This window comes from Periplaneta americana, chromosome 11 (assembly GCF_040183065.1).
Source record: "Periplaneta americana isolate PAMFEO1 chromosome 11, P.americana_PAMFEO1_priV1, whole genome shotgun sequence".
Lineage (NCBI taxonomy): Eukaryota > Metazoa > Arthropoda > Insecta > Blattodea > Blattidae > Periplaneta > Periplaneta americana.
Window position 1 is genome coordinate 24,484,616 of NC_091127.1, and position 27,882 is coordinate 24,512,497.

The 27,882-nt window shown below is 35.5% G+C and overlaps 1 protein-coding gene across 1 annotated transcript in view; it reads left to right on the forward strand.

Annotated features, from left to right (window-relative positions):
• Positions 1-27,882, forward strand: part of LOC138708882 (octopamine receptor beta-2R-like) — a 455,534-nt gene that overhangs the window by 329,256 nt on the left and 98,396 nt on the right. The window lies entirely within an intron of this gene.

The window sequence follows — 27,882 nt, forward strand, 5'->3', positions numbered from 1 at the left end:
AAAGGTCTTTTCCCTCCTGGCCTCCCAACTAACACTCTATATGCGTTTCTGGATTCGCCCATACGTGCTACATGCCCTGCCCATCTCAAACGTCTCGATTTAATGTTCCTAATTATGTCAGGTGAAGGATGCAATGCGTGCAGCAGCTCTGTGTTGTGTAACTTTCTCCATTCTCCTGTAACTTCATCCCTCTTAGCCCCAAATATTTTCCTAAGAACCTTATTCTCAAAAACCCTCAATCTCTGTTCATCTCTCAAAGTGAGAGTCCAAGTTTCACAGCCATACAGAACAACCGGTAATATAATTGTTTTATAAATTCTAACTTTCAGATTTTTTGACAGCAGACTAGATGACAAAAGCTTCTCAACCGAATAATAACAGGCATTTTCCCATATTTATTCTTTGTTTAATTTCCTCCCGAGTTCCATTTATATTTGTTACTGTTGCTCCAAGATATTTGAATTTTTCCACCTCTTCGAAGGATATCTAGTCGCATTTACATTGTATAATATTGGTCTTAGATTATTTGAATGGTAAATTTGCAAAACGATTTAAGTCCACATTTGGGGGATTTTGAGTTGAGAACATGATTACGTTACTGTGTGTAAGGGGCACCGTTTAGTAGCAGAATAACTTTAATTCACGACTTTTGTATAGATTTTCTTAGCAGCAAAATGTTTGGTTAAGGAGCGAAACGACTTTAGTCCTGGACTTAAGTTGTTTTGTCTGTCAAGTACTGAAGAAACTTACATAATATGTAATTTTAATTATACAATCAGCTGACAAAATGTTTTTTGTATGTTGTCATTGGTAATTCTTTAGCTGAGAAAATTTAATACGTTTGAAGAACAGAGCTTGAAAATGAAAAGCAATATGCTCAGTAATAGTATTAAACTTGTAGCTGAAGTAAAAAGTATTGCAAAATGGAGCCAAGTTAAGCATCGAGAGAGAGGATTTTCTCGCCGTCACATTTGACTACACGAAAAATGTATGCTTGCCTAACACCAGTTCAGGATATGTACTACTATCGCTAGCTTACCGTCCCAGCTTTCTCTGTGCACAACTAGTGAAATGTCCTTTTGTGTCTACCATGAGGGACAGGCCAATAAAAGTCTTAATGAGATATGTAATTTTCTCCTGCACACTACTTCAATAACTGTGTCCCATCCAGTATATTAAAGAACTGTGGTTGTTTTGCGACAGTTGTCCGGGACAAAATAAGAACACTCTAATAAAATTCTTAATGGCGATAAGTGCTCAGAAACATTTCTTCAACATCATAATTTTCTCCATCAGATGTCTGTACTCTTGTGATTAAAAAATTGTTCAAAATAATGTTGTTCAACTATTGCAATAAGGTTATTTTATGATTTTGGTATAAATACATTTAGTTAAACATGTTTATGCTCGACCACGCCGAAATGTAGTAATTATACACCTGGTAGCAGTCCCTTAATGCATGTCATTGAAGTACACCTATTCATTAAAGTTCAGGTTTTCGATTATTCTCGGATATGCAATCGAAAGACAGCGAGGGAAACGTCACGGAGGCTGGAAATCCAATACTGTCGCAAAAGGTTATGTTCTGTTACTATAATAATTAGCGTTAATTGTAAATAATATTCAAATAAATTCAATTTGTCATCTCGTTTTTCAATTCTAAATCAATTTCCAGGATATATCAAAATTAGTTCATGTTATTCTCTAGATTATATCAAGGTCAATGACATTATTGTTCGTCGGAAAAAATCAATACTTTCGCGTCTGCGCACATCTCACAATTTACGAGCTATACACAAGGTCACTTCCGCTCTTGAGTCAGATATGAATAAAATGAATACTTCTGAATAATTTCAAGTTAGAAATATGGTCGAGCATAAAAACTAGTATGAAACTTGCCTATAATGGTAATTAAGACGCTCGTATGAAAATTATGAAACTCGCTTGCGCTTGTTTCATAAGCAAACATACACGCGTCTTAATTACTAACATTATAGGCTCGTTGCATAATGTAATATTATGTGTCAGTAACCTAATAATTATGATGCAGGATTGAAGTTAATTTGCAGAACAACTTAAGACCTAAAGATAATTCAATTTTTTACGACCTGAAGAAGAGTATAAAAGTATGAATTTTTATACTAAAACTATTTCTATAACATATAAAAAAAAATATATTGTCACAATGTTTGATTCAGCGAGGCCAAAAACAGTTCTCTTTAATTCTCTCAAAACTACTTCGAGGGGCTTAAGTCGTTTTGTAAATTCACCATTCATTTGAACTTGGTGTAGTGCTGCCGTGAAATACATTTAATAACAGCGCGAAATACGAGGAAAGTTAATGATCATAGCTATGTGGTTAGCAATAATATATTCTTTTTTGTACCCCAGTTTTGTAAAAAGTTTTGTGCGAGATCATGCGTATTTGCTTGGTTTCCGCACAAAACCAATCCCAACCTAACACACATAACAATTTCCCTCTTCTTACCGCTTAAGTGACATATTGATTTTACTGCTTTAGGCTTTTAACATATTATATTTAGAGACGTTCAATATAGTAATAATTATAAATTGGAAACTTACCACTGCAATTTCACCTAAATTGCACTGTTAATTATTGTTTTTAAATATTTGCAAAAATTAAGTAAACACTACAACTCCACTAAAGTTATTGCATTCGTGATGCAAGTAACATTAAGGAAGACGTGAAAAAATCAACAAGATTCCAGACTCATCATAGACTGGAGGAAAAAAAAAGACAGACGTATATCACGGCCTGCTAGAGTATAGTAAACACAGAAAACATTTTAAAGCAACAATGTCGAAGATAGATATTTTTGTTTTGCAAATTTGCCGTCATTGAACAGAAACCAAGATGGAGATTTCATTGCAACTAATTAGAAATTCCTCTTTCAGGTATGTAATAAACGATCTTCGCACAACATAATGTACTATACACGAGCGGTATGTTTTCTTTCAATTCTCGAAAATTAAAAGAGCTCAACTAAGTTTCGCTTTTTCAAACTTTTCCTCGAACATGAAAGCTTCAACATACCGTTCTTGTAACGCATATTTCTATTTTTATCCCAGTTTTGTAAAGAGTTTTATTGTAAGTGTAAATCGTGGATAATGCCACATTATTGTACCAGAGCCGTGAAATATTACCGAAATATCCAAATAATAATTCTTTCGTAACTTATGTGGTAGCAGTTTTTGGTAAGGATCTACTCACACATTGCTTTATCCCTCGCAGAGATGGACATTTATGTTCCTTCATTGAAACTGAGATTGTGTTCATTGTGTTTATGGCGTTATTTTCTGAGATTGGTTAGCGTTATGCCAACCTTATGACAGAGAATTCAGGTTCCTGTAAATGTCTGACTTACTTACTTACTTACTGGCTTTTAACGAACCCGGAGGTTCATTGCCGCCCCCACATAAGCCTACCATTGGTCTCTATCATGAGCAAGATTAATCCAGTCTCTATCATCATATCCCACTTCTCTCAAATCCATTTTAATATTATCTTCCCATCTACGTCTCGGTCTCCCAACTAACACTCTATATGCATTTCTGGATTCGCCCATACGCGCTACATGTCCTGTCCATCATAAACGTTTGGATTTAATGTTCCTAATTATGTCAGGTGAAGAATATAATGCGTGCAGTTCTGTGTTGTATAACTTTCTCCATTATGCTGTAACTTCATCCCTCTTAGCCCCAAATATTTTGTTAAGCACCTTATTCTCAAACACCCTTAACCTATGTTCCTCTCTCAAAGTGAGAGTCCAAGCTTCACAACCATAAAGAACAACCGGTAATATAACTGTTTTTATAAATTCTAACTTTCAGATTTTTTGACAGCTGACTGGATGATAAAAGCTTCTCAACCGAATAATAACAGGAATTTCTCATATTTATTCTGTGTTTAATTTCCTCCCGAGTATCATTTATATTTGTTACTGTTGCTCCAAGATGTTTGAATTTTTCCACCTCTTCAAAAGATAAATTTCCAATTTTTATATTTCCATTTCGTATAATATTCTGGTCACAAGACATAATCATATACTTTGGATTTTCGGGATTTACTTCCAAACCTATCTCTCTACTTGCTTCAAGTAAAATTCCCGTATTTTCCCTAATCGTTTGTGGATTTTCTCCTAACATATTCACGTCATCCGCATAGACAAGCAGCTGATGTAACCCGTTCAATTCCAAACCCTCTCTGTTATCCTGGACTTTGCTAATGGCATACTCTAGAGCAGGGCTGGGCGTCCAGAGCGGATCTAGACTCTAAACGGGGACGCTTAATATTCATCCGTTACTAAATCAATGCTGCGCGGTGTTCGTCGGGGAAGAAAGGGGTTGAAGAGAAATCATATGGCTCCCCATGAGAGAGTAGAATCTGCTCTTGCTGCCCAGCTCTGCTCTAGAGCAAAGTTAAAAAGTAAAGGTGATAGTGCATCTCCTTACTTTAGCCCACAGTGAATTGGAAATGCATCTAATAAAAACTGACCTATACGGACTCTGCTGTACGTTTCACTGAGACACATTTTAATTAATCGAACTAGTTTCTTGGGAATACCAAATTCAATAAGAATATTATATAAAATATCTCTCTTAACCGAGTCATATATCTGACTTCAGTTCAAAATCTTTACACCAGAGAGGACTCTTAATCCTTAAAAGTAGATTACAGGATAATGATGACACTTGTACTATATCCACGAAGAGTAGGAAAATCGTTTAGTCGACGGCCATTAGTTCGAGAGCCGGATTACAGGTGTCGGCACAGAGCGTGTTAACTAATATATTAGCGGGGTGATCAGGTGAGGGATCATTATCACGGTGATGGGAGCTTGTATCCCGCGGGACCACGAGCGGGGTTAATGGTAGCTTTGTTCCAGGACAGATTTGCATCCAGATTGCACCTTCATACTGCAGGGTGCTTGCAAACACGTGACGTGTGAATGAGGTCTATTTTTTTTATCCATTAAATATTTTTATTTCGAGATAATGTCCGTTATTCAACTCTGCATACACTACAGCAAGTCAGTTCACTATTTCCAGTCTCATTTTTTTTTTCGGAATATGTATTATATGCCTTTCTCGTGTTAAATTCTATCGTACCTGGTTAACATGTTTCGGTCTGTTATTGGCGTTCTTCAGAACTGGTTGTTGCTGGTCTTGGCGCCTTTTGTTTTGTTTCCTGTGGGGGTGTGTTTGTGTAGTGGAGTCAAAGAGCGTGTGTGTTCTGAAATTGAGTTGTGTGTTGAGAATTTCATTTGGATGTGTTTTTGTGTCTCTGTATATTTCATATTGTACTAGTGTGTTTAGTTTCTGTGTTTTTGGTTGGATGTGTAGAATTTCCATGTCTGTGTTGGTGCCTCTGTAGGTGTGGTTAGCATTTGTGATGTGTTTTGTAATTTTGTTATGGCTGTGATGTGTTCTTTGTAACGTGTTTGAAATGATCTGCCTGTCTGTCCTATGTAGAAGTTGTTGCGGGTGTTACATTTGAGTTTCTATACGCCCGTGTGGTTGTATTTGTTTGTTTGTGTTGTTTGTGTGTTGAGATGTTTTTGTAGAGTATTATTTGTTCTGTATGCGATGTTGTCATTTAATTTCTTGAATGAGGTTGCAATCTTGTGTGTGTTTTTGTTTTCGTATGTTAGTGTGATGTATTTTTTGTGTTCTTGTGTTTGTGTTGTATTCTTATGTTTTGTCGTTCTTATTATGTTGGGGTTGTATCCGTTTTCTTGTGCTATGCATTTGATTGTGTTTAGCTCTTCTTTGTAATCATGTTGGTTCATTGATATGTTGAGTAGTCTGTTCGGAATGTAGCTTGTTTCATTTGATGTTCTGGGTTTTCTGTAGACTTTGAATGTGTTTGTTGTCCGGAAGATGACTAATAACATGCCAACCAGATACAATAGAATTTAACACGAGAAAGACATATAATACATATTCCGAAGTGATATAATGTTAAAAGTTGTGTAATCAAGATGTATCATTTTTTATTTCTTATTCTCCTTTGTCTTTCAGAGTCATCTATTTCAATATACAGGGTGTAATTGAAATTACCTTCCGGATTGAAAGGGGCGCTAGAGTACACTGGAATAAATAGAAAACCTATATTACGTTTTGTGATTAAATGCACGGTTAATTAGAAAATTAAGTAGGAATTTTCATCAGTCCGGCAACATCGCCGCTAACACACCCTTCTCGTAATACAGATGTAAGAGGTAGACAAACTCGGTCTGTCTCGCTAGGTGAGCTACTCTGGCTACGACGTTGCAATCTGCTCCCATCATGCAGTGACTTGAAATTAAATTTACAGGAAATCCATCCACGCTATTGAAATACGTCAGGGAGATAAATTATTCTCCACTAGATTTCCTATGGATATGGACAAAAATCATGATCGTACTCACAATAGTTACCGAATGAGAGGGTGTTAAACATTTGGAAAAACAAATCTGAAAAAACTATGAACGTTCCACCAATGATATTACAGTTTTTTTTGTTACATACAACATGAAATATTCGCTCTGAAAATCTGTAAGTTGATTTCATTTCCACTTTGTACACTGTCTTGAACACAAATCTACAGTCTGAATCAGGATATCTCTCAGTAACTGTGTGTTAGCCGGAATAGAGTGAAGCGATAAATTTTCTCTAGAATTCTCTGAATCAGGGACAGAGTTTTGTCACATGCTCTATAATTTTACAAAACTCCAATCTCACATTATACTTAAGAGAAGTTTAAGTAATGTATTTATTATTATTATTATTATTATTATTATTATTATTATTATTATTATTATTATTATTATTATTATTATTATCAGTTATCACTATCATCATTGCTATCTCTGTTTTTTTTTCTTGTATTAGCTCGATGAGAGCTCTATAGTGTTCTTTTTTTTGACCCTGTTGACCATCTGTAGGACTTTAATTTAATTTGTATTATTTTCATCAGTGTTTGTATTTCTTTTCTGTATTTATATATGCTATCTGGTAGGATGGAAGATAAGGTTTTATGGCCTTAATCTTCTCAGATTAAATAAGTAAATAAATAAATAAATAAATAGATAAATAAATAAATAAATAAGTAAATAAATAAATAAGTAAATAAATAAGTAAATAAATAATTAAGTAAATAAATAAGTAAATAAATAAATAAGTAAATAAATAAATAAGTAAATAAATAAAACTAAATAAGTAAATAAATAAATAAATAGTGAAGACTGAAGTGACCAAAGGAGACAGGTAAAAATTTAAATTCTATATGTTAGAAGATGGTTAACCAAAATTGACAAAATTTTCCCAAAGAGCTGTGTATATATGTCCTACATATGTCACCTAAATTTCATTCTGACTGGGCGAATTATTTAGCTATATTGAGGAGGTATTTGATATTACGTTTTTTCGGCAACTTAAAACATTGCTAGTTTTTAATTTACCATTTCTCAAAGGCAGAATAGTGAATATTTTTTCATACATGTTAGGAGTCATATGTTACAATCTGGGGAACAGAGAATCTCATATCTTCATTACCATAATATATTTTAATTTATTTTATTGGGTTATTTTACGACGCTGTATCAACATCTGGGTTATTTTGCGTCTGAATGAAGGTGATGATACCGGTGAAATGAGTCCGGAGTCCAACACCGAAAGTTACCCAGCATTTGCTCGTATTGGGTTGAGGGAAAACCCCGGAAAAAACCTCAACCAGGTAACTTGCCCCGACCGGGATTCGAACCCAGGCCATCTGGTTTAGCGGCCAGACGCGCTGACCGTTACTCCACAGGTGTGGGCACCATCATATAAAAGAATATTTGTAATGTTCAACATTTCCAATAAAAATAGGTTTTAAAAATATTTAACATGTATGAATATGATTGCTCATTACTTGGTGTAATACAGTGCAATAAGAATCTGTGCAAAATTTGAAACAAATTGGATTTGTAGTTTCTGAGAAAAGAACACTGAAGGTTGTGATACGTGCAACATAATCTGCAAGGAATCTTTAAGAATTTGGGAGATATTTTGAATTTCAAAAGATGGAACTGATTTATTGTTTTAAAAAAATATATATGTAAATTTTGGTAAAGAAACCCGAGCACGTATAATTAAACCTGTTGCTGACCAATAATTGAAGTGAGGGATGTTATACTTGGCACTAAGGTAGGGAATACTAGGGTCATAAAAGGTCCTCTTTTCATGATCAACCTGATGAGCTTGGTTGAGATCTCTTTACATGTGTATAGTTGGATCTATAATAGTAGCCTTTTGTTGTTGCCTGTTTAATGCTATTGTATTCGTTCTTCTGTGAGAGTCATCTTCAGAAATGCAGTGGACCTCTACATGAACTTTCCAAAAAATGTCAAAGCTACATATCTTTGTAACCCGCCGTGTCTTTCTTTCGCACTTACTTCAAAATACCAATGTAATGACAAGTATGATATTCTCTATTCATTCATTCATTTATTTTATTCTATAGATCTTACATGAGCAATGAAGCTTTAAGATGTGGAACATGTCAACATTTTACAATATTACAATTACAATTTTTACAAATTTTTATAGTTTTACAATTTAGTAATTTTCTACAATTTTTACAATTTTGTACAATTTTTTTACATTTTTTTACATTTTGGCGAGATGTAGTGAGATGAGATGAGGTCCGAGGATTCGCCAAAATATTACCCGGCATTTGCCTTTTCGGTGGGGGAAACCTCGGAAAAACCCAACCAGGTAATCAAATCAAAGGGGTTGATGCCAAGGACTCGCCATAGACCATCCGGCTTCAGTCCCACGGCTGGGGAAAACCTCCGAAGAAACCAAAGTCCAAAGGGGGATCCAACCCAAGCCCGGACGCAGCTCCGGATCAGCAGCCCAGCGAGTCTGTCGACTGAGCTACATCGATGGCTCTACTAAAAGTATACAATACATAGCCAATCAGATTATTAAATTTACAAACGCAAACGATCATTCATAAGTTGAACTAAATTATAATACAAAACGATTTAATTAAATTTAAGGCATAAACAATTCAACCAGTTGTGATATACAGAAATTGATAATACATATCATGCAACCTACTTCAAATTACAAACACAAACAATTTATCAGTAGAGCTATATAGATTACTATTCAATTTAAAGCATATACAATTCATCGGCCAAAACTATACAAATATTTACAATACAAAGTAGCATACTTTCATTAAGCTATACAAATTTGTGCAATTAATATCAAGTAGATTAATTCAATTTATAATCATAAACAATTCATCAGTTGAGCTATACATATTACCATTCAATTTACAGTAGGTCTATATACAATTCATCAGTAGAGCTACACAGACTAGTAATCATTTTAAGAACATATACAATTCATCAGCCAAACTATACAAACATATACAATCAAATTAGTTCAATTTACAAACTTATTTTCGTTAAGCTATACAATTCATATGAAGTAGATTAATTCAATTTATAAGCTTAAACAATTCATCAGTTGACCTATACAGTATACTATTCAATTTACAGTACATACAATTCATCAGTTATGCTAAACAAAAAATACAATACATAGTAAACAGATTAAGTCAATATAAAAACATATTTTAGTTGAGCTATATAAAATTGTACATGCCATTTAAGTAGAATAATTCAATTCACAAGCATAAACAATTCATCAATTGTGTAGAAGGTATGAGTATGTAGAAATTTGGTTAATTCTTTTCTGAACCTTTTCTCGTTGTTCTTCATATCTTTAAGATAATTAGGCAGTGCATTGAAGACTGTTATACATGAATAGCGAACTCCTTTTTTAAAACAGCTTAGACTAGCAGAGGGTAGATGAAGATCTGACAACTCTAGTTTCATTTTATGATTTTTTTTCAGCAGAATTCTTTGTATAAGTAAATATTAAGACAATAGAACGAAACAAGTTTCAACGTTGCTGTAATCCTGCATGAGGTTAAGGCGCTTGATTTCGCTGAAGGTAATAGATTTCACGTCGTAACAAATTAACGTGGCAAACACGGCATAAAATTGACTACGTCTTCATAATATTATGCAATTTGCAAGGCATCAAGTAACCTACCTTATAACTGCCAGGAAATTAGCTATATATTACAGCTGATTCAGCACAGAAAAAGAAGAAGGATCAAAATTACTAATTACATAAACATTAAATCATCATGACAATCGTCATCGTCATAGCATAGACCTATTTCTTCTTAATCATCATCTTCTTAAAAACAGTGAACTCGGGAGTATAGTAGTAACTTTAGTTCTTGAAGCCATTATCTTGCTGGAGTTTTTTTTACATCGATAATATTTCACAATTAACGTAATTTATCTCTTTGCACGATTGTGTTTTTTTGCTGCATTTACAGCTATTGTTATTAGGCCTTGAAAGGTAGAATAATTCCCACATAGAAACTTGTTGCTAAGGAAACCATTCCTCTTAACATAAAACCACAGTCTAGCATATACAGTCACGAAGCTTGAGTTGTGAGGGTGCTAGGAACAACAGATTGTGCCGGTACTATTTCACATTGTCTGTAATGAGGCGATAGTAGCGATTCTAGTGGTTAGCAACTATCTATGGATGCATATTTAGTACGTATTGAGCTTCGTGACTATATATACTAGACTGTGATAAAACTATACTGAAATAGATCCCATTACAGTGAACTTATTGTTACTTAGTTACCATTATAGTGCAGTTTTGCGAAGGCTCTGGAATAATATTGCTCTAAATTTTCAATAAAAATATATTGCAGGCCATTAGAAATTTTAAAAAATTTGATCGTGCAAATATTGTTGTACAATATACGTTTGTGAAGTGGATTATAAAATCTCGGAAACTTTTCCTCGATTTTGAAAAAATCATTTCCCAGCCTTGTATCGTAATACACTATTTCGGTATCGGCACTGTAGGATACGATGCAAATAAAATCATATACAAATAGTTATTAATAAAAATCTAGGACAATACAACAGATGTTGGAAGTACTCCATACAATAGGAATATAAAAATATATATTTGACAAATTTTGAAAACCGAAGTATATTTTCATGTTAAGGTTACGTGGTACCGAGTTTTGCAATTTATACAATTTTCACTATATCTTCTTGAAAAATTTACATCGGCTAAATATTGCTACCCTATATGTGTATAAATTTCATTAAATTTTTATGTTGAATAATATATCCAAACATACTATACATTTTTATGCTTGACAGAACCTAAATGTACCACAACTGTAGCTTATAATCACAGTAGCAACTTTAGTTTAGGTTTTATAACAAAATAGCAGCTAAATTCCTAAACATATGATTGGCTAATGCTTCTTATTAAAAAAAAAATAAATAAAAAATTATTGTTTGTGTTTTTTTTTTCTTTTTCAATCTAGATTAAAATTGCAACTTTCTTGTTTATGTTAGTTAATTAGTTAGGATACAATTAATCACTCATTTAAAGTTTGTATGACTGCAACCTGTGTATATTTTTGTGTGGCTTTACTTTGTTTATAGTGTTTCTCTCTATCTTTATTTCTTGTGTAGCTTTACTTTGTATATAGTGTATTTTTTCTGTTTATTTCTATTATTGTATTTGTATTCTTGGTGTTGTGGAAGAGAAGGCCTGATGGCCTTAACTACACCAGAATAAATAAATAAATAAATAAATAAATAAATAAATAAATAAATAAATAAATAAATAAATAAATAAATAAATAAAAAATTAATGAATGAATGAATAAATAAATGATTGAATGAACAAATAAATAAATAAATAAAGTTCAAATAACTGTGACATGTATTTTTCTTTTTCTTGTTTTACTTGTTATTATGCTGTTTAATATAACATTTTTGTTAAAATTTTGTGGAATGTCCCCAGAACACGAGTAAATGCTCTTTCTGAGGGTGCTACAGAGATTATTTTTTCAATATAAAAGTATATGTTTTTGTTCTAATAATAACTATTATAAACTTGTTTTATAATACATTATTATGTCCATCATTCTCGATAGTATTTACTTTAAGTTACCCATATGAGTAAAATACAAGAAACCGTACAGAACGATACAAAAATGTAAGCTCATAACAGTGGAAACATAAAATGTAGAAAATAACAAGGAATATAACAGCAGATAAAAGAAGCAGGACGCATTTCACCGTCGCGTCGTCAATATTTTCGAACACACTGTGAACACGCATGTACGTCGCAGCGCCGTATTACAGAGAATAATGAGGCGCAAAGAGTTAGTCTGCATACATTACAGCAACGTGCGCTAAAGTGACCTACGTCCTCTGAACTGCTGCAACTCTCACGTCAGTTCAGTTCGTTCACCTTAGCATATATAAATTTTCATAATTTTAAAATTAAATTTTGTGGACCAAAAATCTGTATATTATCACAATCACTCATTATTTCACAACTCATTTCCTCGTTGGTTCACTCACTGACTCACTCATTAGGTAATTCATACACTCTCCGCGTTTAGCAATTTACTTCCGCTCTTCCTGAATTACTTTCTCCCAGAACTTGTCCCTTCCTCCTCTATTAGATCGCCCATCCAACTTCTCCCTCCCATCTTAAATCACTTACGTATACCATCCCTCTTATCCAGGGTGTCACTGACTCAGTCATTCGCTACTTGGGTCATTCACTCGCTTGTTTTCGAATCAATTATTCCCTTCCTCTATCACGAATTACTTCCTCTCTGTACCAAAATTTCTCTCCTACTCACATCACATACTCCATCCTTCCTTTCCAGGATGTTATCGCTCAGTCACTAAATTCCTGGGTTATTCACTCACTTGTTACCCGGAGAAAATTTTCACTTCATCTCGTGAATTACTCACTTCTTCTGTGCATCAAATTTTCCTTCCTACCTCACATCACTTACATCATTTCTATTTCTGTTACTCACTCAATCACTCGCTTCCTGGGTTATTCACTAGCTTGTTTTCCGAAGAAAAATTTCACTTACTCTCTCGTGAATTACTCACTTCTTCTTTGCATCATATTTTCCTTCCTACCTCACATCACTTATATCATCCCTATTTCTGTTACTCACTCAATCACTCGCTTCCTGGGTTATTCACTAGCTTGTTTTCCGAAGAAAAATTTCACTTACTCTCTCGTGAATTACTCACTTCTTCTTTGCATCAAATTTTCCTTCCTACCTCACATCACTTACATCATTCCTATTTCTGTTACTCACTCTGACACTCGCTTCCTGGGTTATTCACTAGCTTGTTTTTCGAAGAAAAATTTCACTTTCTCTCTCGTGAATTACTCACTTCTTCTTTGCATCAAATTTTCTTTCCTACCTCACATCACTTACATCATTCCTATTTTGTCAGGCTATCACTCACTCAGTCACTCGCTTCCTGGGTTATTCACTAGCTTGTTTTCCGAAGAAAAATTTCACTTTCTCTCTCGTGAATTACTCACTTCTTCTTTGCATCAAATTTTCCTTCCTACCTCACATCACTTATATCATTCCTATTTCTGTTACTCACTCAGTCACTCGCTTCCTGGGTTATTCACTAGCTTGTTTTCGGAAGAAAAATTTCACTTTCTCTCTCGTTAATTACTCACTTCTTCTTTGCATCAAATTTTCTTTCCTACCTCACATCACTTACATCATTCCTATTTTATCAGGCTATCACTCACTCAGTAACTCGCTTCCTGGGTTATTCACTCGCTTATTTCCCGGAGAAATTTTTCACTTTCTCTCTAGTGAATTGCTCACTTCTTCTTTGCATCAAATTTTCCTTCCCACTTCACATCACTTACATCATTCCTATTTCTGTTACTCACTCAATCACTCGCTTCCTGGGTTATTCACTAGCCTGTTTTCCGAAGAAAGATTTCACTTTCTCTCTCGTGAATTACTCACTTCTTCTTTGCATCAAATTTTCCTTCCTACCTCACATCACTTACACCATTCCTATTTCTCTGGCTATCACTCACTTAGTCGCTCGCATCCTGGGTTATTCATTCGCTTGTTTCCAGGATCAATTATTCACTTATTCTCTCGTAAATTACTCGCTTCCTTTCTATATCAACTTCTTTCTTCTACCTCAGATCACTTACTCCATTCCTCCTTCCTAGGGTGTCACTCGCTTCGTGGATCATTCACTCACTTCTTTCCCGGGTCAATTGTCACTCACTTAGTTCCTGGTTTCCTGGGTTAAATTACACTCTCTCTTCCGAATCAATTACTCACTTCCTCTCCCCTGAATTGTTAACTTATCTAGATGAACTCCTCATTTCTACCTCAGACCACTTACTCCATCGTACCTTTCTAGAGTATCACTCATTCAGTCGGTCATGTCCTAGGTGATTCACTCTTTCGTTCTCCGGATTAATCATTTAAGTCCTCGCTCATTACCTGGATCAACTCCTCACTTCTATCTCATATAAATCACTACCTTCCTTACACTTTCTCCGTCCTTTCCCCCTTCCTCAGATCACTTAATCTTTCACTCTCTAGGTCACTCTGAATTTATATTGTGTATGTCCGTGGACTCTCACTTTCTTACTGGATACTTATAGTCTAGGTCACGCACACTCTTCCGCTTCGTTCAATTCGCACTATATTACTTCCACGTTATCTTGATCAAGCTCATTTATTACCTTCTTTTGTCACTACTTCATTCCCAATGCACTCCATTTTTTCATGAATTCACTCCTTCCCCAGGTTGTGCACTTTTCATTGGCTCTCTCTGTCCCTCTCTGCAACTCATTTCACATCTAGTTCGTTTATTCAGTCCCTGACTCAACTTCTCCCTCATTCATTTTGTTCTTTCCTCACTGGCTCATTTTCTTCTTTGGTTACGCACTGACTGCCTTCCACTCTAGAGAACTTACTTCATCACTATGTCAACCACTCAATTTCTGATTCACTACCTATGCCGTTAATTACCCCTTTGTCACTCATTCATTCTCTTACAGACTGTTCACTCACAATCTGGCTCACTCTATTTCAATAACTTTCTTCAATGGTTGAGCTGTTTGGACTTTTTCCATTGCTAATTTTCAAAATTGTAGCACAACGTTTGGAAGAGTGGATCTCTCTTCGTCGTCAGGTGAAAACCTACTGTGGGAGCACGAAGTAACACCACTAGAAAGCAGTAGTAGTTTGTTTTCCTGCACCACTAGATGGCAATAGCAGTTTAATTGGTCCCACTTATTTATTACTCTCTTCCACCACTAGATGACAGTAGTAGTTTAATTGTTTCCCCGTTCATTTATTTATTTCCTATTGTTTCATCATTTGACTATTTCCACTGTTGGTTATTAGTGCCTATTATTCATTCTTGTTGTTATTGTTCCATATAATTAGTTTAGTTACAATAACTGAATTCTTCTTTTCATTCTATTGTAGTTCACGTTACAACAGCTTATGACATCGTGTGTTCCGTCATTATATCTCGCACCGACCTGACGCTCGTCCATCAGTCAGACAGGCTAGATTTTTGTTACGAGCAACAAAGTAGGTTTTGAAAATTAGCAATGGAAAAAGTCCAAACAGCTCAACCATTGAACAATTCACCATTGCTCTTGCCCCCTTCAATCAGGTCAATAACTATCTCCCCTATTCTTCTCTCACTTCCTTCCTTCGAATTTTCACATCTTCTTTGTATCGCTCTTTCTCTTCTATGCCAATCACTCCTTCCCTGAGTCACTCATCTTTTCTTATGTCATTCTCTCTTCTCAGACAACTCACTATCTCGCTAACTTAAGTACTTCCTCTCTGTGACGTTCAGTTCTTACTTTCTCAGTGACTCACTGATTTAGTCACTCAGTCACTGAATAACATCATCAAAATCGACAATAGCTTTGTTTGCCGTCTGCCCTTTATTGAAATGAGTTGTGAATATTTTAACACATCCAACGACTCGACTATCGCTTTGTTCAGCCAGCGGAAAGGTAACTACAAACAGAGACTCTAATGCGTTCTGCAAATTCCGTCTTCGGTTTCCATAATCAAATTATTTTGTCTAAGTGCTTCCGACGTTACTAAATATCCGATGTACGTGATGCGCAGGCTCGTAAATTAAGCAGTCCAGATCTGGACTCACATACTGGTTTCCGAACTATGATATAATTTGGTGAGTACATTTGCAATTCACCTTTGTGAACGTGGAAACTTACAAAATGTGTTTTATTCCAGAGGAGATAATTATGGGTCATGCTAATATCTGGTACAAGCTATTCAAAGCTAGTGCTTACTATTGGACCTAGTCGTTGATTTCCGAGTTGAAACTTTTCACAAAAAATCGCGTCCCATTCCCAACAGATCCTCGGAGATTGAACGCAACAGAAAAGCAGCTATGAAACAAATGTTTAGAAATCTTGATTTATTCTTGTCACTCTCATTCCTTTACCAGTCTAGAGTTTCATTGTCACTGTTTTATAAATTTAAATCTGGGAATGATCCCTGGACGTTAAAGAAATTAATACCGTGTACACTACTGGATGTTCATTTCAAAGTGTCATGACGTCACTGTTGGTGAGTCAGCGATTTGAAGCGAGTTTCAGCTTTTATGTCAGAGAAGTTGCCTATTAATCAAGGCGTTCAATCTGAACTTAACAACGTGTACGGTATAACTTGAACATCGTAGCAACAGATGGAGGTCTGTACGGTCTGTGTGCTACCATAACCTCTTTCGAACTGTGTTTTGCGCGGGCAAGTCTTACGCAGGGTATTTGTTATCATCGGTTGCGTACGGCAACATTCCACAATACAAATCAAATGCTCCGTGTCCATGTTTACCGTCGAAGTTAATGTCAACAAATACGTAAGTAATCGTCTTAACCCTCTCCCCATATCCCGACAGTAAGAAAAAAACTCACCTCAGTACGTGTTTTCAAACAGTTCACATTCCTGCCACTGCAGGCGTTACCGTACGTATCGGTAAGTACTCTTCAGAATAAACGCCGTACTTGGTAGGCAACTTCTCTTGCATATAGGTTGTACTCCTTTGCGGAGATGTAGGAAGATTGAATTCTCTAGGCTCATCGGCTAGCCACATGACGACATACAGCGAGCCATGACACACTTTGAACTGAACACCCAGTATATCTGTACTACGAGTACATCATGACACATTTTTTGCGTCTCGTAACAATTGAGATATTTTTATCATATTAGTAGTTGCCCATGTATTGTGGGTCCCTATCACCACGGCATGGCGCGTCCTCAGGTTGCGCATAGAGGAGACGGCCTCCAGATAGCTGTGAATATAATGAATAAGCAGTCGTGGACAGCCGATAAGGGATGGTCCTCCAGCTTGGGGGTTGGACGAAGGGCTAACAACCCATCACCGTAAAAACAGCTTGTTACGAAACCTAACAGTAAGCCTCGCTATGGGACTGATTCTCCGGCACGACCACAGCAAAGGAAAAAGGTTATAAGATTTGGTACGTGGAACGTAACTAGTCTTTATAGAACAGGAGGGCTAATTTATCTTTCGAAGAGGTGGAAAAATTCAAATATCTTGGAGCAACAGTAACAAATATAAATAACACTCGGGAGGAAATTAAACACAGAATAAATATGGGAAATGCGTTTTATTATTCGGTTGAGAAGCTTGTCATCTAATCTTCTGTCAAAAAATCTGAAAGTTAGAATTTATAAAACAGTTATATTACCGGTTGTTCTGTATGGTTGTGAAACTTGGACTCTCACTTTGAGAGAGGAACAGAGATTAAGGGTGTTTGAGAATAAGGTGCTTAGGAAAATATTTGGGGCTAAGAGGGATGAAGTTATAGGAGAATGGAGAAAGTTACACAACACAGAGCTGCACACATTGTATTCTACACCTGATAAAATTAGGAACATAAAATCCAGACGTTTGAGATGGGCAGGACATGTAGCACGTATGGACGAATCCAGAAATGCATATAGAGTGTTAATTGGGAGGCCGGAGGGAAAAAGACCTTTGGGAGGGCCGAGACATAGGTGGGAAGATAATATTAAAATGGATTTGAGGGAGGTTGGATATGATGGTAGAGACTGGATTAATCTTGCTCAGGATAGGGACCAATGGCGGGCTTATGTGAGGGCGGCAATGAACCTCCGGGTTCCTTAAAAGCCAGTAAGTAAGTAAGTAAGTAATTAAGTAAGTAAGTAGATATTAGTAGTTGCACAGTCATTGTTATTTATTGTCTTGAACTATGATTCAGAAGAAACAACTATACTTATTTAGTGGCTTTTAAGGAACCCGGAGGTTCATTGCCGCCCTCACGTAAGCCCACCATTAGTCCCTATCCTGAGCAAGATTAATCCAGTCTCTATCATCATATCCCACCTCCCTCAAATCCATTTTAATATTATCTTCCTATCTACGCCTCGGCCTTCCCAAAGGTCTTTTTCCCCCCGGCCTCCAAACTAACACTCTATATGCATTTCTGGATTCGCCCATACGTGCTACATGCCATGCCCATCTAAAAAGTCTGGATTTAATGTTCCTAATTATGTCAGGTGAAGAATACAATACGTGCAGTTCTGTGTTGTGTAACTTTCTCCTTTCTCCTGTAACTTCACCCCTCTTAGCCCCAAATATTTTCCTAAGAACATTATTCTCAAACACCCTTAATCTCTGTTCCTCTCTGAAATTGAGAGTCCAAGTTTCACAACCGTAAAGAACAACCGGTAATATAACTGTTTTATAAATTCTAACTTTCAGATTTTTTGACAGCAGGTTGGATGATAAGGTCAGATTTTAAAAGTCACTTCAAAATATATAAATATTATAATATATGAGTTCCCCGATTCAAACCCCGTAGCCCACCAATATGACTGGGATTTTTCATGGTTGCCTTCATTCACAAAAGGCAAATACCAGTTTGGAAATTTACATACCATAATGGATCTGGGTGAATTGCCACAAAACTCGAACCGGTAAAGATAGTTACAAGATCGAGATATGTTAATTGCCACAAATTTACCTGCGTTCAATTTTAGAGTTGGTATCTGCGAGATATGTTAATTGCCACAAGACTACCTGCAGTAAAATTTTTGGTTGGTACCTGTGTCGATCAAGTTGCTTATATTTGTATCAGTGTCTGTTCTACCCTGCTTAGTGATGACAATGTACAGGGACATCACTTTATTTTTACTTCAATTTTTATTGTACCTGAGTTTTTGAATGTACTTCACTCCCACCCCTTCTACTAAGGAAGTTCCAACTCCACACAGAACCAAGACCGCAGATAGTAAGCAGTACTGAGTTACTCAGTATAGTACGTTCCAGAAATATGTTCGCGTTTTCCAGTGACGAAAGAGCTTTCAATATTGAATCATATTTTCGCACAGGTACTGTCCGTTTGCCTACGTCGCATCCCGATTTCCCCCACCTGCTTCTGCTCGCCCCTCTGTAAAAGCTGGGCTGTCTTAGCTCTTTCCTCAAAACATTAATTTCTCTTAGGAATTGGAAGTTTACGTAATATTATATAGCTGTTCAATTTAACTTAAATAGAAGGGCCTCGTTAAGTAATTAATTGTCACGTGATTTCCTCCCTTTCTACAATCCTACGGCATAACCACTTGGACGGACAGTAGATAGCTTGTCTGAGTAATTTTATATTTTCGGGTCGGGCAGAAGTGAAGATTGAATTTACAGTACGTAGAGTAGGTACAGAATTATTTCAACATGAGTTACTAGTACGAAGGACGAAACTGGCAATTGGAATTAGATGCAATAGTCTATAGTGCGATAATATGCACAAAAGAACTGAAGCCTGTATCGAAATGAACGGCCACCATTTTCAAAATTGTGTTTAAATATTCATATTATGATTATTTTTCAATTTAACTTCCTTCTCCATATTGTACGCTAATGTGCTGTAGACAGTATAATATACACTGCATAATGAATACGTTCGCATGGATAACTCACTTCGTGAGTAAAACACTTATTCTTAATACAGTACTGTACTTTGATTAAAGAAAAACCTAATGAAAATTATCAAACTCAAAATCGCGATATTTCCTAGTTTACGTAAATGGATGAACTACTTTTCTTCCATCCTATACCTAGTAGAGTGATTTATGTTTTACGCCAGTATCATCGAACTTGGAGGGGGGAGCAAGCGGTGTTTCCTGTTCTCTAAATGTATAGACAGGTTAATATTAAAAATATTAGTAAAAATAAAATGATGTCCCTGTATTTGACTTACAGTTAAAAAAGTTAACAACTTTTTGTGAGCAACAATTTCAAATTTTATGTTCATTATATATCTAAAAGTAACAAAAATACATGGGGGTGTGTCCAAAGAAGCTGCAGAGCGAAGGTTTACACAGGAGATTTAATTGAAGAAATATCCGACATGGGTAAATGTGAATTTACTCATAATCATACGACCATAGCCGAGGAAAAATTAAATCGACAAGAAATAGGCAATACTTCCAAAAGAAAAGCAATAGAAAACATATCTGAAAAAAACATTAAAAAATCATTCGTGTTGAACTGACAAATCATGATAATGAACATTTGTTGACAGCAGCGAATCTTGAACATATTAAGCGAAATATACATTTGCCAGATCAGCTGTACATCCCGCATTGTCTAAACCAAGACGAGAGATCCAAGTGCTTCAATCAATGACCATAAAGACAAATAAAGGCGAAGATTTTATTCTTGAAAACGACATAGAAAGTGAGTTAGTGATTTTCTCGTGTACCACAAATGTGTCAGCTTTGGCTTTGTGGTAATTCACACTGACCCAACCGCAATTTTATGGTAATTCACCGTTCCCGACTATAATACATCACCGCCTAAATCATCAACATCATGAACATTAATCAAAATCTATTATTAGTTACACAAGCCATCTACAACATACAACAGAAAAACGAACTCAACAATAGTAAAACGGCCTACTCGTATACACACAAATCCTAAACACGCGATATAACCACAGATGTCAAAGCGTAGATAAATAAACTCAAAAATACATATGTGATATGAAAAAAACAAAATATTATACTTTGGGCAAATAATAGAGTTTTTCATTTCTTATCTTTTGCACTTTCACGGTTACCATTTTGATTAAAAATTTAAGATCCATTCACAATGAAAATTTAAACATTAACGTAACATAAACTCAGAAGTTCGCGGTCAGGTTACCAAATGGGATCATTCACAATGATTCACATAAACACTGACATTAACATTACCGTTAGACGTTAAGGGGAGAGGATGGTATTTTTTTAAGTTTTTTTCCTATTTGGTGTAAATTATTAATTTTTTGTATGTAGAGAGCTCATAGCTGTGGCAACTCAACCAAATAAAAATATAAAAAAAAAAAAAATATTTGGGAGCCCAAATTTGAAAAAATATACCCAATGCAGGATTGTACTAAAACCGATATATCTAAACCATTTTAAAGATAGTTTCAAACAGTTTTTGCAATGTATTTGCGGAAGTATATTTTACAAACTGTCTGTAAGAGAATTTTGATTATAGGCCCTAAGTTTGTAAAATAAACAATTAAAATTTAGTAACAATTTTCTGATTTCCTCTCTTGCAAACAAACGGACGTATTTTTAAAATGAAATCAATTAACAAAATTCTGTTACAGAGAAAAGTTTCCTAATAGTCTAAAGAATGTGTGTTCTAAATTTCTTGCATGTATCTTTGATAGTTCAGAAATTATATCCATTTTTGTCTGGCAATGTAGTAAAAAAAATGAAGTTACTGGAAACCGATAAAAGAGGGCGTGTGATTTAACAATCCATAGCGCAGAAAGTTTAAAAATGACGTCTCAACATCCGATAAGGGCACAAATACCCACAAAATGTTATGCAATGCATTCCACACATATCCAATGCTATTTTAAAGAAAAAACAATTTTTTTGAAAATTTAATTTACCGGAAACAACAATAAAAGTGGGCGAGTGATTTAAAAATCCATAATGCAGGAAGTTTAAAAATGGCGATCCACACATATCACAGAGTAGTTTAAAGATTTGTTTTTTAAAATTTTGTTATTTATCATCAAAAATACCATCCTCTCCCCTTAACATGATTTGGAAACAATACACAATTTTAGAGCGCCGAAATACTAGGGCATTCGATAAGTAATGACAACAATGCTGTAAATCAGTGCTCCTAGCGGTGGCCATTGAAATCTTGTACTACGTAATAGAACAGCGACTGTTTCATAAATGTACAATATTGAATGTCTCGAAGTAGCCATATTTTGTAAATACAGTGGCTGTTTTTGATTTGTAGCAGATAATACAGTCCTAAAGGTATGAATAAAGGTGGTTCATAAAAATTCAAGTTACAACTCGGTGCTTTAGAGCATTACAAGAAGCCTGTGGGAGAGAAGTCCTACCATACTAAACTATTAGATGTTGGGTGGAAGCGAAACATTCGCTTTCAATCAAGAGTTGATATCTGAAGAACATTAGATTGATCAGTGGGAGAGATTTCCAGAAATGCTGCTGCAGATGGAGTCCACCGTCTTCCAAGAATTTGGCAACGTACATCACATATACATTATATATGAGGTCTCGCCTACGTCACTGATTATTACACGACTACTATGAAGTAGCCAATGTGTATTATCACCATTTAATTCGAGAAAAATTCGTTTCGGCACCGGGAATCGAACCCGGGACATCTAAGCTCTACGCGCTGAGTGCTCTTTCCAACTGAGCTATGCCGGGACACGATCCACGGTGCCGGCAAAACTCCTCTCGTAATGTTTTACGGCCTTTCTACCTGCACTTTAGACAATGTAAGTCATACATGCAGGAGGTATAGCTCAGTTGGAAAGAGCACTCAGCGCGTAGAGCTGAGAGGTCCCGGGTTCGATTCCCGGTGCCGGAACGAATTTTTCTCGAATTAAATGGTGATAATTTGGCAACGTATTATTGACATGGCAGGAGACTATACTTGAAGTATGTAATGTCAAAAGTAACCTAAATAAATTTAGTGTGAAGCAGTAACTATGTTGTCATTACTTTTCGAATTCCTATATAATAGTGTATGACGAAATAACGTCATATCAGGAAGATCTAAACAAAATTTCTGTTTATAGACACATCATAATATTATGAGAAAACAGCAGAATGAAGCATTACATTTTAGTATGGAGATCATGGCAGGATTGAAATTCTCTTCTGTATACATTTATTTATGTAAACTGGAGGATTAAACCTATAACTTTATCCGGTATAACAACTTCCTTTGTCGTACAACAGACTACATCTCGTATTATTTCGTGTCAGTGTTTACTTTATTAGTTGTCACATAATAATTGGTCCGAGCGCCTCTGTAATCAGGCTATACGCTTTACAGTAGAGACGGAGAAGTTGCCGATCGCTTGCGGCGCTTTGCTAAATCCTACTCTACTGTAAAATATTCTGAAACAGTTGAATCCAACTATCAGTTTCGATGACAGTTACAAGCACTTGCATTTCTAACAAGGAAGTCTCACTAAGTGAAAATGAATTTTCACAACGATTGTTCCCCCATACGTCCCAAAACATCCATATAAATTTCTATATTCTGAAAGGGTCTAGTTTTCGAGATATGATTTCTTCAAATCCTTCAATCCAGAACTATAATATATTGTTAAGAGTGGTAAGATAGGTGTCCCTGATATGGCCATGTTAAGGTATGAGAATTTTTCCAGCCGCCATCTTGAAAAAAAATGTAAACCACTTTTTTCTTACTCGTTCTCAGTCTAATGTACTTTCTTAAAACAATCTCCTTTCCCCATAAAAATAGTTTAATTGTCCAAAAAGTCCCAAATTCCAAAAGTCTACCTAGTGGCCCTATCAGGAACATGCGCACATGATATGGCCACCCTTGTTCCATGTTCTACAAATCGTGATTGTTTTCAGTTTGATAGCGCAGTTGTGCTAAAATTAAATAATTCTGGTGTAAAATTAATAAAAATGACACTTAATAATCTTTTTTATAATTCAAAAGTGTAGTCAAAACAGGTTTTTCCATAAAAAAATTAAGTTTTTTTTTAAAATACAAAATTTTTGCGTAATCCAAACTATAAGACAAGTAAATTTGTAAGGTGAAAAAATTAAAGTGAAATGAACTTGATATGGCCATGGTGCATTTGATATGGCCATATCAGGAGCAGGTAAGTTTTCACGAAAATCGTTTGATTATGAACAACTCGTAAAAGATACGCCATCAACTACAACACCAATCAACAGAACATTAAAAATTGAATGGAGTACGATGGTTTTCATGAAACAAGTATTTGAAAACCATGCATAAAACAAAGGAGACTTACCAGAGAAAAATAAGAAGAGGTCACATGAAAACCGCAAAGCAGGCAACTGACGCCATATTGCTCAACCTGACTGGATGGAAAACGATCAAGTGACATACCAGGATGCCCTTTCACTGGATGCTGCTGCAATTTAGTGGATTTTTTGGTTAACTAACTCACAATAGGAGGGTGGCCATATCAGGAACATGACCATAACAGAAGCACCCACCTTACTTCTGATACAATAACATTACAAGTTAAAATGTTATATCAAAGATTGTTGTAATATAGGCTTAAACAGTTAATTAAAACTGTTATTATTTTGTGATACACAACACAGGCCTAATCTTGAAATCATTCTTTTATGTGGGTGCTTTTGTCCTTGATGCGGAAGTAGTCTGTTTACATCTTACAGCACTACGCGCCACTAATCTTCATCAAGTCATTTGGCTCAATGCAGAAATAACGTACTCACTTAACTTCAAAGAGTAGTGGCTTAAGGCTTATTTGAAGGATTGGTAACAATGTAAACGAAATTATTGGGGATCATCAATGTGGTTTTAGGCGTAATAGATCAACTATTGGCCAGATATTTTGTATTCGACAGATAATGGAGAAAAAATGGGAGTATAAGGGTACAGTGCATCAGTTATTCATAGATTTAAAAAAGGCATATGATTCGGTTAAGAGAGAAGTTTTATATGATATTCTTATTGAATTTGGTATTCCCAAGAAACTAGTTCGATTAATTAAAATGTGTCTCAGTGAAACGTACAGCATAGTTCGTATAGGTCAGTTTCTATCTGATGCTTTTCCAATTCACTGCGGGCTAAAGCAGGGAGATGCACTATCACCTTTACTTTTTAACTTCGCTTTAGAATATGTCATTAGGAAGGTTCAGGATAACAGACAGGGTTTGGAATTGAACGGGTTACATCAGCTGCTTGTCTAAGCGGATGACGTGAATATGTTAGGAGAAAATCCACAAACGATTAAGGAAAATACGGGAATTTTACTGGAAGCAAGTAAAGAAATAGGTTTGGAAGTAAATCCCGAAAAGACAAAGTATATGATTATGTCTCGTGACCAGAATATTGCACGAAATGGAAATATAAAAATTGGAAATTTATCTTTTGAAGAGATGAAGAAGTTCAAATATCTGGGAGCAACAGTAACAAATATAAATGATACTCGGGAGGAAATTAAACACAGAATAAATATGGGAAATGCGTGTTATTATTCGGTTGAGAAACTTTTATCATCCAGTCTGCTGTCGAAAAATCTGAAAGTTAGAATTTATAAAACAGTTATATTACCGGTTGTTCTTTATGGTTGTGAAACTCGGACTCTCACTTTGAGAGAGGAAAATAGATTACGGGTGATTGAGAATAAGGTTCTTAGGAAAATATTTGGGGCTAAGAGAGATGAATTTACAAGAGAATGGAGAAAGTTACACAACACAGAACTGCACGCATTGTATTCTTCACCTGACATAATTAGGAACATTAAATCCAGACGTTTGAGATGGGCAGGACATGTAGCACGTATGGGGGAATCCAGAAATGCATATAGAGTGTTAGTTGGGAGACCGGAGGGGAAAAGAGTTTTAAGCAGGCCGAGACGTAAATGGGAAGATAATATTAAAATGGATTTGAGGGAGGTGGGATATTATGATAGAGAATGGATTAATTTTGCTCAGGATAGGGACCAATGGCGGGCTTATGTGAGGGCGGCAATGAACCTCCGGGTTCCTTAAAAGCCAGTAAGTAAGTAGGTAAGTAAGTAAGTAGTGGCTTAAGATTCCGGTCTCTAGTTATTACTTGAAAGATGCATTAGTAAGGAAACATTGTAACACATTTAACTGAGAAACGAATTGTTTGGACCATGATAATTACTGGAGATAGCGCCAGTTCTTCAGTACTGGAGGACTGAACCACGCAAGCAAGAAAAATTTACTACTGAAACGTGTTTGAGCTTTGCTGGCATTATCCAGCGATTAGCACTGGCAGGGAGGGAGGCAGGTGGCGACGTCCGTGCCGTAGCAGAGTAATCTCAGACCCATTCATCTGAGGACGCGTTCTCATCCGGAACTAATTAATCCTTTCGTAAAATCCGACTAATTGCATTTGTGAACTGTCCAATCACACACTCTCCCAGTATTAAAACCTTGCTCTTGACAGGGCAGAGTTAACCGCGGTGTGGTGTGGTGGGGTGAGAGACGGGGGCTAACGCCCTTCACAAAACTGTCACCCCGGCGTCAAATGAGTCAATCTCGTCGCTGCAGTTTTTAATGGGGCAATAGCAGCGAACGAGGTGTCGCGGTGTGGGTAAGTATTTGTAATTACAGACTTGCTGCTGATTTCCTTGACGTGAGATGCCGTGCTCCATGGGCATTAATGATACAGAATCATTCATGGCAATGTAAGGGATAATCACCCAAGGGCCACGATTCTAAACATCCGACTGTCAACTAGTCCAACTCGAAATATCCACTGCAAAATTGTCTATCATTATCAATGCCTAGTATTAAAAATGTCCGCAGACACTAAATGGCAAATAGTTTGAAAATATTATATTCTTTGCCATTTCTATCTCTTCCTTGTTTTACTCATATGATATAAAATATTTTTCGTATCCCCTCCCATCTGATACATTTCTTTCTTTAACACTTCATAGTCCCTACTGATATGTATCATAGCTAATCCCCACTCCTAATATTATGCACTATTCTTACCTTCTTATTAATTACAAACACTATGATCTTTCACAATCATTCAGTCACTACTATACGTCCTTCCACTGTATAGATTCCTGTGCTATTTTTTTCTCCACTGACACATCATGTTCTTAAATTGAAGCGTTGTGCCGAATAACGGTCTATGTTACAATCTGTTAATTGTGCGAGAGGAACAAGAATGTTACATCTTAATTCCGCTCATAAATTTACTATAGAAAGGGTAACATAGACTGTTATTCTATCAATATGTTTTGTACAATAAGCAAAGTATACGATTGTATGGTTTTGAAAGTTTGTAACATTTTTTTAAATCCACAGAAATGCTTTATAGACAATAAACAGTTTTATACAATCAGAACATTATGAAATATACAAAATCAATAAAAAGGTTCAATTATGAACAAAATGATTATGACATTTATTACTATTATTATTATTATTATTATTATTATTATTATTATTATTATTATTATTATTATTATAACTATTTCTTACTAATATTTATTATTGTTACACTAACATTGGTTATCCAATTTTCATTATTTATTTTCATGTTGTTTTATGATCTAGATATTAATGTAATAACTATGTAACCAATTGTATTCAATTAGAATTAGAGTCTGGCTGGGCGGAAGAGAAGGCCTACTGGCCTTAGCTCTGCCAGATTAAATAAATAAATAATAATAATTATTATTTATTTTTAAATGTTATCTTATATATATGAAAGTCAATGTGGCTATGTATGTATGTATGTATGTATGTATGTATGTATGTATGTATGTATGTATGTATGTATGTATGTGCGTATGTTGTATGTATGTATGTATGTACGTACGTACGTATGTACGTACGTTGTA